At 35.6% G+C, this 16,317-nt stretch overlaps 1 protein-coding gene across 1 annotated transcript in view; it reads right to left on the reverse strand.

Moving 5' to 3' along the window:
* AHR (aryl hydrocarbon receptor) overlaps positions 1–16,317 on the reverse strand; it is a 58,058-nt gene that overhangs the window by 23,238 nt on the left and 18,503 nt on the right.

Consider the following 16,317-nt stretch of genomic DNA (forward strand, 5'->3'; position numbering starts at 1 on the left):
CACGGCCAGAGACCCTGACTCCACCACCTCCCTGGGCAGCCATTCCAGTGTCTGACCACTCTCTGAGAGAGAGCTCCTTCACATGTCTAATCTAACCCTCTTCTGTGGTGCAGAAGGACCAAGCACTTGGCCTTGTTGAACCTCATCCCATTCACCTCAGCCCAGTGATCCAGCCTATCCAGATCCCCCTGAAGAGCCTCTCTACCTTCAGGCAGATTGACACCAACTCCAACTTGGTATCATCTGCAAATTTACTGAGAGTACACTCAATCCCCACATCTAGATCATCATCAGAGATATTAAACAAGATGGACCCCAATACCGACCCCTTGGGGGCACCACTTGTAATGGGTCACCAGCTGGACTTAACTCCACTAACCACTACCCGCTGGGCACAGCCCTCTAGCCAGTTCCTTGCCCAAAGGAGGGTATACCTGTCCAGGCCACAGGCAGCCAGTTTCCCCAGGAGAATACTGTGAGAGACCATGTCAAAAGCTTTGCTGAAGTCTAGGTAGACTACATCAACAGCCTTTCCCTCATCTACCAGTCTGGTCATCCAGTCACAGAAAGGACTGAAGAATCATTCCAAACACTACAAAGGAGAACCAGATACTTAAAGCTTGTCCATAACTAAGAAGTTACGTACCTACATAGTTCCAAAAAGGAAATAAAAAAACAAAACAAAAACACACACAAAAAACAATAGCCACTGTCAAATAAAAACTAAAGAACCCGCAAGTTTCCAAATTTGAAATTATTCTAATTGGTTTGTAATGTGCAGACAGCTTAAAATTATGAGTAATTACACCTTAAGCCATTACTTTAAATCTAAGGAAAATAGAAAGCTAAGCTGCAAAATATGGACAATTAATAAAAGCAACTGCACTGCTGTAGGATAGCAATGTTTATCTCAAAGATGAGGTAGTCACCCTAAATTCCAAATGATTTTTCAACCTGTTTAAAGAAACTCTTCAATTTCAGCTTCACAGAAAGTTAATAAAGAAACCTACAGAACTCCTATCCACTTTTCAAATACGTTAAATGAAATTTTACACTAAGCACTTTATCTGAAAGATAAATTATGCCTTTCAGGTTTGTTTTCTTTAAGCTATCACTACAACTCACAACATTCAAGGCAGACATTTTTCATTAAAATATCCCTCAAAGGCACTGCAGAGGAAAAAATGTGTTCTAAAAAAACAATAACTGATTAATGAGGCAGGAATTTATGTCTGAAATTAAATCCTTAATGTTCTTCTCCCTACTAAATAGAAAAAAGTCCTACAACAGGCCACACAGAGTTAAAATTAAAATTATTTTTTCGCACAAGTAGTTGAAAGAGTAATATTTTTTCCTCTGCTTTATTTTAAAAATACATACAGAACATTTACTAAAACCCCCTGAAATCCTCTGGCAAAAGAAAATCCGTTATATTATTAATTTATATTGTACACTTATTGAGAAGCTTTAGAAGTTCCATATAGAGATGCAAAACCATGCCTGCCATTCTGAAAAAAATACTATACACAGTTATACCAACTTTAAAAAGTAAAAATAATAAATGAGGGGGAGGAATTACTGAAGGTTACCTAATGAGTGATGTTCTGCCCTGAATCAGAATCAATTCACAGAGCTATAGGGCCAATATACAATATAGTCTATACACTATTGTGGCTAGATTCATCACTGTTGGCAAGGCATGCACACAGTTACATGTCAGCTGCACATGAATGATGAACTGGAAGCTAAGCCTTTTGCAGAAATCAGAACATGGATAAAAAGCTGTAGAATACAAGACTAAAAAGGAAAAAAAAAAAAAAAAAAAGGGATGGGGAAGCACAGCTATATAGATCATTAGAGGAGTACATCTTGATAAACACATTCCATTCCATTTCTCTGACAGAGAAATCGCATGCGTGTCTGTGGCTACTACAAGCCACCCTATCACAGCATGGGCTCCCTGAACTGCCAAAGACAGGGTGAAGAGATCCCACCACAGGGGACTTCACAGTTTGAGACTTTGAAAATTCATCACTACGATGCTCTAAAGCATCCACATTTTTGAAGACTTCATGAGGAAAGGATATGTCATTTACCAGAAGTTTTTAATCATTACGGTCAAAATCAATAAAGTGTTATCAAATTGAAGTGCATATGTTGCAGGTGCTCTTCCCTGGTTTTTACACATTTGATTCCCATACTCCCCATTTACTGGGGAGAAGAAAAAAAAAAAGCCTAGCTAGTATGAGAAAAAGCCAGTTTCACATACCAAACAAAAATTGGAATTACTGGTAGGATTTACTATTCATTTTCACCATTAAAAAAAAAAAAAAAAAAAAAAAAAAACCTTTAATTTTGGTTTTTGGTTGTTTGAGATTCCTACAGAAATGCATCATACAAGCAATGTGTGGGAAAAAATAATCTCTGACATAGCTGCTTCAGGTCAGATGCAGAATTCAAGCAACTCAGTTCTAATTACTGCCAAAAGCCATATTTAATTTTAAAACAGAATAATTATTTATGAGAAGCAAGTATTAAACAGTCTTCCTTCTTTTCAGAGAATAACATCCAGTATGAAAAACTGCTTTGGAATACAACACTTCATGAGTTCTAAGCAGCATTCTGAATCAACCAGCAGTCTATGAAACCACACCTACACTGTGAGCAGTGATCAACAAAGTAGCAGAAAATTTTATGTAACACAATCTTAACTCCTAGCAACAGAAGATAGTAAAGAACATAATAACAGTGATTTAATTAAATAAATAAATGGTCTGTCATCACTTCATTTCAACTTGACACTGATGATCCTTCAACATAAGTCCTAGAAGGGGATGAAAAATGCCTTTTTCTACCTTCAAACACCTGATCTCTAGGGTTTCTATCTGGCATCTGGAATCTACAACTGATATTCTCTTCCTTCCGGGCAGTCAATTCTGTTTTCAGACAGAACTTGCGTTATTTCCTCACTTGAGAGTTAACTACTTTGAAGTCTCACCTCCTATATTCTGCTGAGTTTAGATTACAAAAATGAAGGACCATGTTGTAGCCAGTGCTGGAACACTTGAGCACCTTCAGCAGGAATCCTGGAAACAGATATTTCTCATTTTGTTGACAAGCAGTTACTACAGCAGAGGATTGCAGCTCTGTCACAGGGAAAGCATGACAACACTACCTGTACCAACACTATTGTCTTAAAAAATATGTTATCTGGCAAGAGTACAAGAGATGAGCACTGCCAGTAGTGTGTCTCATCATGTTGGCAATACTAAATTCAGTCAAACTGTGTTCTCGTTCAGTGTTTTTCTTAAAGCTTGAAAATACTTTGTTTTTTTTTTTAAAGCATTCTTGCATAGCAACAGAAAGCATAATAAAGCATCATAGATTTAAAAATAATAATAATAAATGATAAGTAATAATAATAAATAATAAGTAATAACACTGAAATGCAAATGATCACTCAAATCTGAATGGAGATAATTTTACAGGTTAGGTGAATGATCTGCTCAAGTCTCTAACTGTATTGAAGTAACACTCGCCCAATATCACAAGCATATCATTAGCACATCAGTTATGCAGTTCTGGAATTTAATCTTTAAGAGCTTCCCAGAACTGCTTTGTATCAAATTTTGGCATAGTTCCCACAATTAGGCCAAACAGGTCAAAGTTTGTGGTCAGAGCCAATTTAGACTGTTTCACAACCTCTCCAGTAGAAATATAAATTCAGCTAGCCTGCTCTAGATTACTTTCACAAACAGTTCTCATGAGGGGGGTGGTCTTACCCCCTTCAGTAACAAATACTAACTTCCCGCACAAAGTTCACCGACCAAAACAAGACATTTCTAAAGGCCAGCAGAGCACTACTGAGAAAACTGAGTTTAATATTAAACTTCTGCCTAAATCATTAACATATGCTAAACTGCTGACTGGAGATCCATTTTAACAGACAGAAAATATTCTCTAACCATGTACCTATGCACAACATTTGCAACCCAATCTCCATTACTTAAGATTATATGAAATATTTTGCATCCACTGTGTTTGAAACCATAAAAGAAAAATGTTCACAAACTATTACGTAATAAAAAGAAAAAACTACCCAGTTAAAGATCGTCTTTATGAAGATTCACTGTTTGTGTATTTTATACAGAACTACGTTTGTAATATGAATGTACACTGCAGATTTTATTAATAAAACCAACACGGTAAGGACTGCCCTGTACTTAAAAATTGAAGAAAAGCACAATTCAGAATTATCATACTTTTGTCTCTGAAGCTGTAGTTACATTACACAAAGAAAGCAGATCACCTGCCTAGGCTGAAGATACAAGTAAAACGTGTTACTTCAGAAGAAAAAGTTTTCAGTATTTTACATACTTAAATGCCACATACTTAAAATTTGCATTTCCTAATCCTTCATTTACAAATCCTAAATGATTTTTGAGCTAGATTTATATTGTTTATTTATATCCTGCTAACAGCTTATCAACTCCACAGAACGGGGGAGGAAAAAGTACAAAGCAATATACGGTAGACAATTTATCTTGTTTCCTTCACAGAAATTCCAATAGCTCAAAGTCACTTAAATTTATAATTATGCTATAAATACAATAACATTTTGTCATTTATTTGTTTGGATGGCTCTTTCTCTTCTGCCATGAGAGTCTTTATACAATCAAGTTTTTGAAGCAGCATCCTCATTTAGAATATTTACGGATGTTGAATCTTGCAGAAATCTTGCCTAATTCTGATATCTTCAACTCCAATTATTCTTTCATCTACTAGCAATTAAATCCAAAAGTCTGATATATATTTTAATACCTATCAGCATTTTCAATTTCAGAGGAAATTCATGTATTCCTGGTAAATTGCATTACAATATACAGTACAGTCTATAAATTATAGAAAACCTGATGGATAATAACATGTATTTTCCATTAGTATCAAAACAATAAAACATAAATACATCACTAAAAAAAAAAACACAATAGTTCCGACACAAACAAGACCAGTATACGCAAAGAACAAGTAACAGAAGTAGCCATGAAAGCTAAATTACCACATTTTATAAACATAAGCAAAATGAAGTTGATATTGCACATCTGGGAGTGATGGTGTCAGAGCATCTTTTTCCTCTTACACACGTGAATCTCGGAGCACTTTTCCAACCTTGTTGATTCTGAGATTCTATCATTAATGCACTAATGGGCTAAATTTTCAAAGGATACATCTTAAAACAGGAAAACACCAATAAAACATTCAGGAGCTGTACATATTTTGATATTTCCATAACAAAATTCAAATTCAAGTTAAAAAAAAAAAAAAAATGGTGACAGAAAATCCTCAAACTCAGAGGATGTTGTGCTTTAATTGCTGAGCTTATCTTAATCTAATTTCAAGACATGTAAAGATGTCCACAAACTTAGGGTAAGCTACTGAAAGAACCTATGAGCCATGGGAGACATATTTCTTCATCTATCCCCCAGGAAGTCATTCCTAGCTCAAGAGAGAGGCAAAGCCATGAGGCAATTGTCACAAGAGGATAAACCATGTCACTGTGAATGCTTTCAAACAAGTGTTATTAGGTTATGGCTGGTGAAGGAAAAGGAGACTGAAGGGGAAAAGCGTGTGTACTAAAACAAGTTCAAATGAGAGAGATGAAGTGAGAGGGGAAAAAAAAGAAAAAAATAAAAGAAACAGAAAAGGATAAAAAGTAAGAGGGCAGAGTCCAGAGTCTGTGAATTTCCCACTGTTGACACCAACTGTGGTACAGATACAGACTGCCTACTGATGTGCACAAACCTCTAGAAATCACACATTTCTAGCCTGCAAGTCAGATTATGTGCTAATGTCACAAACTGGAGTTCTTTGGTACCGCAAATCAACTTCTTCAATGACAACAGTGTATGTGCACTTCTGAATTTTCAGTCATCCAGAGCTTTCCAGTTAAACCACAGTTCAACCCAAGTAAAATGCGTACTCATCAGTTGTGCAATCAGATACAGCAGACAGAGCACAAGTCTAGCCATCTGTGAGGACATCTGAGGCAACAATAAATATTCTTTAAGAGAGGAAGAAATGTAGTGTTTACTACAAAACGCTTATACTAGGAAGGTTAATATATATCTCTCTCTGAAAGCAGCACTAAAAGTGCCTGAACACAAGAGGAACATTTAGGGGTTGCAATTATTAAAATAAAGCTGTATTTTTTTGCTACACTAAACAGAATCATTTATACTTTTAGTATTAGCAGAATATAGATTCCAATGGTGAGGTTCTACTAAGAATTGCCCTCAAATGTTCTGTAAAACATTGATGAAAACAAACATAGGAAACAACAACAAAAACAGTAAATATTTTGCCAGTGTTGCACTGAAATTACTAAATGTACAGCTACAGAAATTCCCAAGAGGCCTCCATACTTACTCTTCAGACAAGTCTTCATACATATTTTACACTCAACAACAGAAAAGCGAAAAAGCAACACACATTACTCAAATCGCTGCAGGAGTCTAAAAAGCTCTCTTTGCTGTAATCAATATCTAATCAATACACAGGAGGAATAAAAACAGCACATGACATTTTCTTCAGTGTGAAGTGTTACAGTTTTCACGTTTTTGATATTTCAGATTAAACTAACAAAACTAATGTAATTTTAAAATGACCTCAGGTGCCCCTCACATTAGACAAAAAAAAAAAAAAGTCCATTAAATACTATTTTCCATTTATCTGTGATCAAACACTAGGCTTAAATCATTTATCACAAAAGCTATTTTTAACTTAAGGAAGTCTGTTGCTTGCCCTTTCAAAACTGACACCTTTGTGAGTTCAGACTAGAGCTACTTGATTTCCAGATCTATGACAAGGATACATTTCTAACGCTTAGAGTTATAAATCATAAGAGACAAAAAGTTGGCAAGACTGTCATCTTTTTTCCTTGTCTAAACTTCTATCAAATTTCACTGGACAAGACTCAAAGGGAGCTGTGAATTTCCCAGAAATTACAGTTCTGGATCACAAGATTATTCATGAGACAGTAAGCTTACTGTTTTATATATAAAAATACATTACAGCTTGATAAAATTTACCAAGATAAACAACAAACAGAAGCAGAAGAACCTTTTACAGTGTTTCAAAACCCTACTGTATACTCTATGCTTGTAAACCTTCTTATCCAGGAATACTGTTACATTAATATTTTCATTTCTTTTTTTTAGTCTAGTTTTCATACGCTGAACTTGAATACATACAGTATGCACCCTACTATCTATGAAATTAGATTTTCCTCCAAATATGTTATATCATTTAAATAATTTAATTGAATGGCATAGCTGCAGAAAGACTTCATACAAATGCAAAACAACATTCTGAAAGGTCCTGAAATTGCATTAGGTGAACCAAGTTCATAACTTATTTGCTGTTTTATTATAAGCAGTTATATGTTTACTGAGCTACTATAAAACTCATTTAAAATAATAGATACATTTTAATAGTTGGTTGTACTGAGAAGCCATTGTTCTGTCAAGTGCGTAACTACACTGGGTAAATCACAAACAGCAGGAAGAATAAAGCTATAAACTCCTGCTTTCTAACACCCGAAATATGGGAAAGCCTCTATTAAAATACTTCTGCCCTCCCTCATGTTCTTTTCTAACCTGCAAGAAGCCAATTAGGAGTGAACCTTAAGCTCTCCCCCTGAATGAAAGCTGAACAGGTACTGGCAGGCAGCTGGGCAGGAGCACACCTTACCTTCCCAGTGTATTTGAGAAGAGTTCCACATACTAAACCAAAATGCTGATAAGATGCTGGATTTCCATTGCCGTGCTGGAGCAACATCACAGATTAAGTAGTTAAACATCCTTACACGGTGATGTTTTATCTGCAACAGAAAGGCGAGGCTTCCAAAACTCACCTTTTCCAATCTTAATACAGCATTTTAAGGCTGTCTAAGTAAGTTTCAAAAAATGAGAAAGGTAATGAAGAGTAGAAAATCTTATGGTTTGTACAGGTTTTCAGTGTATTTATCTGCAGTGCATTTTTCACATGATTATAGATGCTGTAATGCTGCTGTTTATACAGGAGTATAACCATATCATATACTCTGGACAAGCGTGTGAGCACGTGCATATAAATGAGAGAAGACAGGTTGATGAAAAAGAGGAATTTATCACAAATATGTTAAGAAGTTGAGAGGCTGGATGGGTTTATGGCTCTGACAGAGCCTTCCTGTGCAATGTGGTGGAAGTTATACAGGCACCACATGCTTCATTTCCTTAACTAGAAATCAAGAATCAGAGCACCTTCGACTACAGCAGTGCTGCAAGGATAAATACAGGAAAGATCCAGAAGGTCAGGCAAATTCTAAAATTTGAACCTTAGAGAGAGATTATAGTGCCTCATATGAAAGTTATATGAGCTAACACCATGTGGTTGAATGGTATTTCTGTATTCATAGGACATAAAGCTGTGAGGTTTTTTTGACCGACTTTAGAAAGTGGAATTTTTCCACTTTAGAAAGTGGAATTATCATCAGCAGGTACGAAATAGCTTGTTGCTGTTAAGGGTTAGGCTGCCACATCAGCAGAAAACTAGTTCTTATTCATCATGGTCCTAAGGAAGAGGGAAGGATATGGATGCGAGGAGCCCTGAGCAAAGGACATTTGCAACTGAGCAGCTGAATTCCATGAGGAGGAGCTGAGGTAAAGTGGCCCTTTGCCTCATGTCACCTGCTCTTCCCCAACAGGGATGTAAGGCCTGCTAAGGCTGTCCTAGAACAGATATGGAAAGACCTCCCTTCCCAGACAGAAGTGGACTGATAAAAATAAAAACACAGACAAATCATAGATCTAAGTTTTTGTAAGGCTTCTTCACATTTTCTAACATTAGAGGAATAAAAATAAAATATATGATGTATAATAAAATTATACTATCAGTTTTAACACACACTATAGTGCCAGACTTAAACATTGGCCTTCCAGAAAAGCAACATTTTGAGTAGGAATTGCATGAAGAACTGAGCAGGAAGCATGTGAAGACAGCCATAGCAAAAATAACACAAAAGTTCAGTTTTCTCGGTAACATACCAGACCCTTCACCAGTTCCAATACACAAAACTCTTTTTTGCCTTAAAAATACTTTAAAAGCTTTTATGACTTTAAGATTTAAAACTTGACCCAGAGTTTTACTGATGATTTAAATAAGCAGTCCATTTTAGACGCTCTCCCCACTAATTTCACACCCTTTTATAGCATACATTACACCAATGTCAACTAAAATTATCTCAGTACTTTCATTCCAAATTGAAGCAATACTCATCTTTATCAAAACGTCAAATTAGTATCAATAAAATGGCCTGATGAATCTCAGCAGAAATCATTGTTAATACACTGCCTGTGAAGTCAAGACAGATACTTGAACAGTATTCATTAAGCATCACATTTAATTGCCCCGGTGATTCATATAAACAAAGAAAGCTCCTGCCTCAAGTAGATTGCCCTGAAGGCCAACCACACAAGAACAAAGGACGAGATCCTATCTCAGATTTCTAGAACAAGTTTTCAGTTTCTTGTCTAAGTTTCATTCTTCGTAAGAACTATACAACCTGCATGGACTTGCATAGGGTTTTATTTATTTATTTAAAACTATTTAGAAATATAACTTACTGTGAGAATCTGCCAGCACAATGGACCTTTCTAGAATGGCACCTTGCTATGGAGCTGAGAAGGTACCAGCATACTCTTGCAGCACATTGAACTCTCAGCTCCAAATACACACACACACACATATATACACACATACACACATTTACTTACGCAGGTTCTGCTCTGAAAGTAATGCCTCCTATTTTATTGTGTTGGTTCCCCAGCATCTGAGGCAGACGTTGGTCATATAGCAGTACATGTTGAACCTTCCCCACTTATATTCAATGACATTTTCTTGCCATGAAACAGGTGGCAGCAGACAGGCAGCCTGACAGAACAGCCCCTGACATGGAAGTTTGTATGAGGCAAAGGGGTGAAAAGGGGAGAAATTTAATTTCCCAGTGTGGAAAAAATTGCACCCATTGACACTTGCTGAATGTTTATGGAGATCCAACAGTGGATGCCAGCACAGCAATCCTTCTGTGTTTTCTGGAACCCAAACGAACTATCAACTCCGATCACTACATTCCACTGCTGACTAAGCTAGATTCAAACTTCCAGAGTTAGACCAGAGAAGAGGACAGCCTTTCTGCTGCAACTTGATAGCACCGCACCTCATTCCAGTTTGAAGACCACAGACTACACTGCCCATTTTGGCTGAACTATTCTCCCATATCCGTTGTGTAGTTTGACTTTGGAAACTTCTGACTTCCATCTGTTTGGGAAAATGAAAGAGTCTGTGTGGGCAACACTTTCCTATCAGCGATGTCATTGTAGCAGCTGTGAAACTGGGTCACTTCCACTGGTGCAGTTTTGGTGAGTTTGGGCTTTTTTTTCTTTTTTTTTTTTTTAAATTTTCTTTTTAATAAGAGCAGAATTCAGGCTCTTATTAATTACTGGTGAAAATACATAGTTAATGGTGGTGACCACACCAAAAAAATGGGTTCTGTGCCTGAGAATTTGTTCCATCAAATAATTATGCTTTTTGTAACTGCTTAACTTTTCATGACATAAATAGGAGGCATCAAATTCAGAGCAACATACATATACATACATACATCTGTGGAGGAAATTATCTGTCCTATTTTTCAGTGTCCGTATATAAAATGGTGAAGTTTCACACCCCCCACTTTACTACAGATGAATCCCAATCACTTCTTTGACTACAATAGAAATAAGTCCAAGTTGAAGTAATACATATCATTCTTCCTGTTGAAATTTTTGGATGTACACAGAAGTATTAAAAAAAAAGATTTCCTAAATTTGAAAGTTGAAATTAGAAGGCAGGCTCCCAGCTGGGGCACTAAGCACAAGAGACAAGACCAGTTCCACATCCAGTCCAAGCCAAAAGAGCCATTCAGCAATGTTATAGCTGTTTTTATGAGAAACAAATAAGCTAAAACCAGAAAACTCAGCATTGAAAGGACTTAAAATAATTAGCAAAAATTGGAAGTCATTTAACCAGGAGCATACTGAATTAAATATGACAGCATATTTGTTATGCATTAAAAGTGTTCTTTAAAGATAAGGCAATAACACTGGTAAGGATAGCTACCCACAGAACGCAAACTGTAATGGAGAATTAGCGTTCACTGTACTGAGTCCCCACAAAGAAAAACAGAAACAATCTAAGAGCCAAAATTTCATTTCAGCTTTATTTTAAGTGCCATAATGTGCATACATGTGCTTGTGAACACCTGCATGATATTAAGTTTGTTTTTACATTGATAGTTCAGGGCCTTACTAAGATAAGTGTGTTTTGGTTTCTTTGGTATAAATTTTCAGTTAGAAGTTTGTGCCATGTCTTACCAAGAATATTTGGATTCTTATTCGAGTAAGCTCAAATCAACTCATATTTTAATAGTGCCATGTGTCTTTTTCTTTTCCCCCCTTTTTTTATTTTTATTTTTTTGTAATCTCCTGCCAATACAGCAGAAGATCAAATGAAATAAAATCTAAACATGAGGTTTCGCTTATCCTGCCACAAGAAATAATGTTCAAGGTGGCAAAGACAGATCTGTTTGATAATTACGTATTTTTTGCTAAATTGTTCCACATGCTTGGAAGAATTGGGATTTTGCCAGGAAGAAAAGCAAAAGCACTTCTAGTGGTTGAACAGTTCCTCCACAAAATGCCTGTCAAGTTATCTCAATGCAATTGCTCCTCAGGTAAAAAGATTCATGTTAACTATTTCTGTCCTCTATATTGGACAGGAAAAAAATGCAATTCCAGAAATGCATGCACTTTGCATAAACAACTAAAATACAATGAAAAAAAAAAATGTGCAAAAATACATTTAAATATTCTGCTCATAATTTTGTGTTTCTGGCTTCAGCTGCTTTACAAGGGCTTTTGAATTACTAATATTTCTAAGTATATTCATTTGAAAGTTGTCATTAATGGGAAAATATATTTTGTGTAAATGCTGGAAGTATTCATCATCTTTGTTTAATCCAGCAATAGGAACTAAGTTTTACCAACAAGTCTATAATTTAAGACACTTGTTTGCATGCTAAAGTGTATCTACCTGATTAAAAATAAGTTGTCACTCTGTTTTATCAAAACTAATCATTAGTCTTAATGTAGTGGTGAGGAAAATGCTCAGGCAACATAGCACAAAATGATACTGAGCTTTTGAGGGCTCAGAGAGCAAGCACTAATGATAGCAGCACCACTTCTTGTCTGCATTCCTGGCCTTTGATCAGGAAGATCCCAAGCTCATCAAGACTTTAATTTGTGCTTGTAAATTACACCATATTCTGGTATTACATTTTTTACCCCTAAACATACTGCTGCTGTGAGCTGGCTTATAGAAATTAATACTGGATGATTCTGAGCACAGCAAATACTGCAGTTTTATCACCCTGACCTTATAGTACAGCTCACAGGACCAACAACATGAGAATCTTCACTGAGAGCTGCATGCCTCTCCCTTGCTGTCTCTGACATCACTGTTACTGTAAAATAAATAAAGTTGTAAATAAAATAAATTTACAACTGCCAACCAAAACTCAATGACTTCATCTTTACTAGGCAATTCATTACATAAATTTATAAAAGGAAATAGAAGAATACTTCTACTTCACCAACAGAGATGAAAAGTTCTTAGAAGAGCTTAGTAGCATTTACATACAAATATATTTCAAATTGAGTTTCATAAATCTGCAGCTAAGTTCTATTTATGTTCAACAGCTTAAAAAACACCAAGTACACAAACTTTTTTCTTCATCTGCACATGTGACATGGCATCCATGTATAACAGCCTGCAATTAGGGACAGTGTTGGTATACAGAATTAAAGGAAACAAATCTTGTATTCCATTACCTTTACCCAGCTTACTCTAAGATTTGTCACAAATCATTTTCATATGTTTGAATTTGTTTCTTCTGTTTCCATTAAATTATATTTGCTAAAATGGGGGGAAAAATGTATAATCTAAAAGGAATTGAATGTTTCATAATGCCAGTTTCAATTGGCATAGATACACAGAATTCAGTATTAGAAAGCAAGAATAAGCCTTTGTAAAACAGCCTAATTGAACACTGAATACTACCGTAGTTTCAGTTTTATGTATCTGCATTCCAAATCCATACAAAGTTGAGGGGATCTCATTCTCATAGCATAACAGCACAAGAAATAATAAATAAATTCAGAGTCTTGGAGAACTGAAGGAGTTGACTTGGGAAAATAAGAAAGTCATCCAACACTACCCTCAGTCCTTTCTTTCCCACCTGGAAATGTGTATTACTAGTTCTACAACCTGCAGAGCTTTAGCGAAGGATGTATTTGCCTTTAAGCTACGGTAGTTGATAGCATATGGTATTCACATAAAGAAAAAACAATAATACTTCCTTAATACTGTCAGCAGTAGGATGCTGCAACTGAACATTCAAAGCCACCCAAGCTTCAGCCATTTCTCCAAAGCTCAACAGCTAATGCAAGCCAGAAGTCTGAATCAAGTTTAGTAGAACATACTTAGAAACATCAGCTACAACCCCCTGATTTTGCAAGCTCCCTCCATGAATGTTAGATGATATCTGCAAATCCTTTGGATAAAAATTTGAAGTCCCTGAACTCATCATCTATCAAAGAGAGAAGATTACTAATATCTTTCCTCCGTAAATGTTAACATTCCATAAGCAGCTCCATTTTTTAGTCGTGATGAAACAAACATGTTCAATAAAACAAAAACAAACAAACAAAAAAAAAACCCAAACCACATAAATATGGCAAGGGGGTGAGGAAGGTTAGTTTATATTATTTACCAATTTACAAAGAGTGAATACGAGTATTTGTCTCCAGTTCTGTGGCTCATACATGTGTAAATTACCCAGATAGTTGAAATCATGACTTCTGACTGCTCTCTCAAGGTATGCCACACAAGTGCAAAAGGGCATTAAAAAGGCACAATGCTGATGATGATTATGCTAGTATGCAGGCAGAAAAAGGTACTGACCTGTACAAAGCTAAAACAACCAGTGGGAAAGTCATGGTCTATTTGCACAAAGCATATCCAGAACATCTAAAATAGAATTCTTGGCAGTTTAGTGTCTTTCTTTTATGAGATTGAACAATATTCTTTCTTCAAGAGAGCTTGGCATTCTAGGTGATGTTTAAAACAAAACAAAAAAAAAAAAAAAAAAATTTAAAAAAAATTACATTGCTACAAACTTTTATAGACGAATTCTAGCCTTAGCAATGCAAAAAAAGTTACTAAAAGTAGTGTCTGTAGTACCAGATTTGTTTTTCTGCTCTTCATGCATGAAAGGCTGCGAAAACTACAAATATTTTCCTTCTCAAACATAACACTATTTAACTTAATTTGCCAATTTAACTTGGCTTAATTTAAGGATGAATTACAAATAAGCCTAGATAGAGTTCAATAACACATTTCTTAATAACCAGAAGAGGAACTATGGGTGTTTAGTCTAGTTAGTACCGTAGTAACTGAACTGTTTGCTTTCATGTGCCAAACAGCATTTCCATCCTTAGATTCCAGTGCCAAAGAAAATCTACTATTTCGTTCCAACATTTTGCAGTAATACACCAACTATACATATATAAATATAAAGCTGCCAATTTTGCAGAACAAATTCAAATGACAAAATACTTGACACTCAACCTGTTTCCTGGAAGCAATTTTCATCTTCTAGCTCTGTTTATCTTAAATAGGTAATATACCTCGACAAAGTGCTAAAGTGGGATGACAGTTAAAACCAATTTAAAATTCAAATCCAAAGTTAATGGTTCATTATCACATTGTCATAAAGGAGACAAACATTTAATTTCAGAGAAATATATGGAAAAAGCAATGCTGCAGCAATGTTACACAAACTTACTGCACTGGCTGCTAATTTACCAGATTTTGAGATTAGTTTTTAATTACTGGAAAAAAAGCAAATATAATTTAAGCGTAAACCCATTATGGTTATTATAAATGTCTTAAGAGGGAAAGAGCATATAGCCTTAATATGTATTTTAATGTAATAAATATACCATCTTAAGGAATTTTAATTATCTTGATTTTTTGTTTGTTTGTTTGCTTTTTTAAAAAGCAGCATTTAGTGAAATGCCATTACAGTTTTTGTGATTTGGTTTCTACTGATTACAATGATGAAATTGCAAAGAAAAAAAAGCTATCAACATATGGAACAAGCAAATCACAGAATCACACAGAATTACAAAATTATCAAGGTTGGAAAAGACCTAGAAGATCATCTAGTCCAACCATTACCAATCCCTAGACACCTTACAGATGCTGCCAAATAAGCTACACCCTCTGTTAGGCATTAAGTTTTTAAATAAGGGAGATGCAACTCCTGGATCATTTCATGGTAGTGACATTGAAAGTGATAAGCCTGACTGCTTATCTTTCCAGAGAACCTTCTATGTATCGATAGAGGCCTGTAGTGTGCCTACAAGCACCCTGTGGTACAGTCGCCATTTTAAGACTCAAACTTGGAGTTCAAATTCTCGATGAGCCTTAAGAGTGGTCCTCATACCACCTACAGACTCCTATCTCTGACAGAAGTAAACAGAAAGGAAAAATTCTGATCATTACATAAGAAGTCAGTAAACAGCACTGTAGAGACTAGAATTCCATCTAGGGAAAGATGAAGACTTACCTAGACGCCTGCTGGGCAGCTGATAAGGCACACTGGTAGAAGGAATAGTTTGGGGAAAGGTACACACGCATACAATTGTGTTCTCCCAAATATTTATTCTTTTGTTTAAAAAAAAAAAAAAAAAGAAAGAAAGAAAGGAAAGAAAAAAAAAGAAAAGAAAAGAACAAAAAGCATTTTATTATTTAGGAAAGCTACCTGTTAGTTGGCCTGTATAGCAAAACAAGAGGTCTTCTATTTTTTCCTTTAGTATGCTCCCACTACTGTGGGAAACTAAAATTGTCTGAGAAGGAAACCACCTTGCATAACATTGTACTCAAAAGTCTGCATAGTCAGCCACAGTTTTCTATTTTTCCAATTCTCAATCAACATTTCTTCTTGTATCACTAGTACAAAAAGGTTAAAATAGTAACGGAAACGCTTTATCAGCTGAAACCGTCTACTGACCTTTTTTCCTTCTGCTATGGTTTCATAGAAACAACTACCTATTTTGCTCTTCAGATGTGAAGCAAGTTCAATGTTTAAGTGCTGGTTTTAAAATATCTTCAAAGTAT

The sequence above is a fragment of the Coturnix japonica genome, chromosome 2 (assembly GCF_054131305.1).
Source record: "Coturnix japonica strain WE chromosome 2, WE-NBRP24, whole genome shotgun sequence".
In the NCBI taxonomy this organism is placed as follows: Eukaryota; Metazoa; Chordata; class Aves; order Galliformes; family Phasianidae; genus Coturnix; species Coturnix japonica.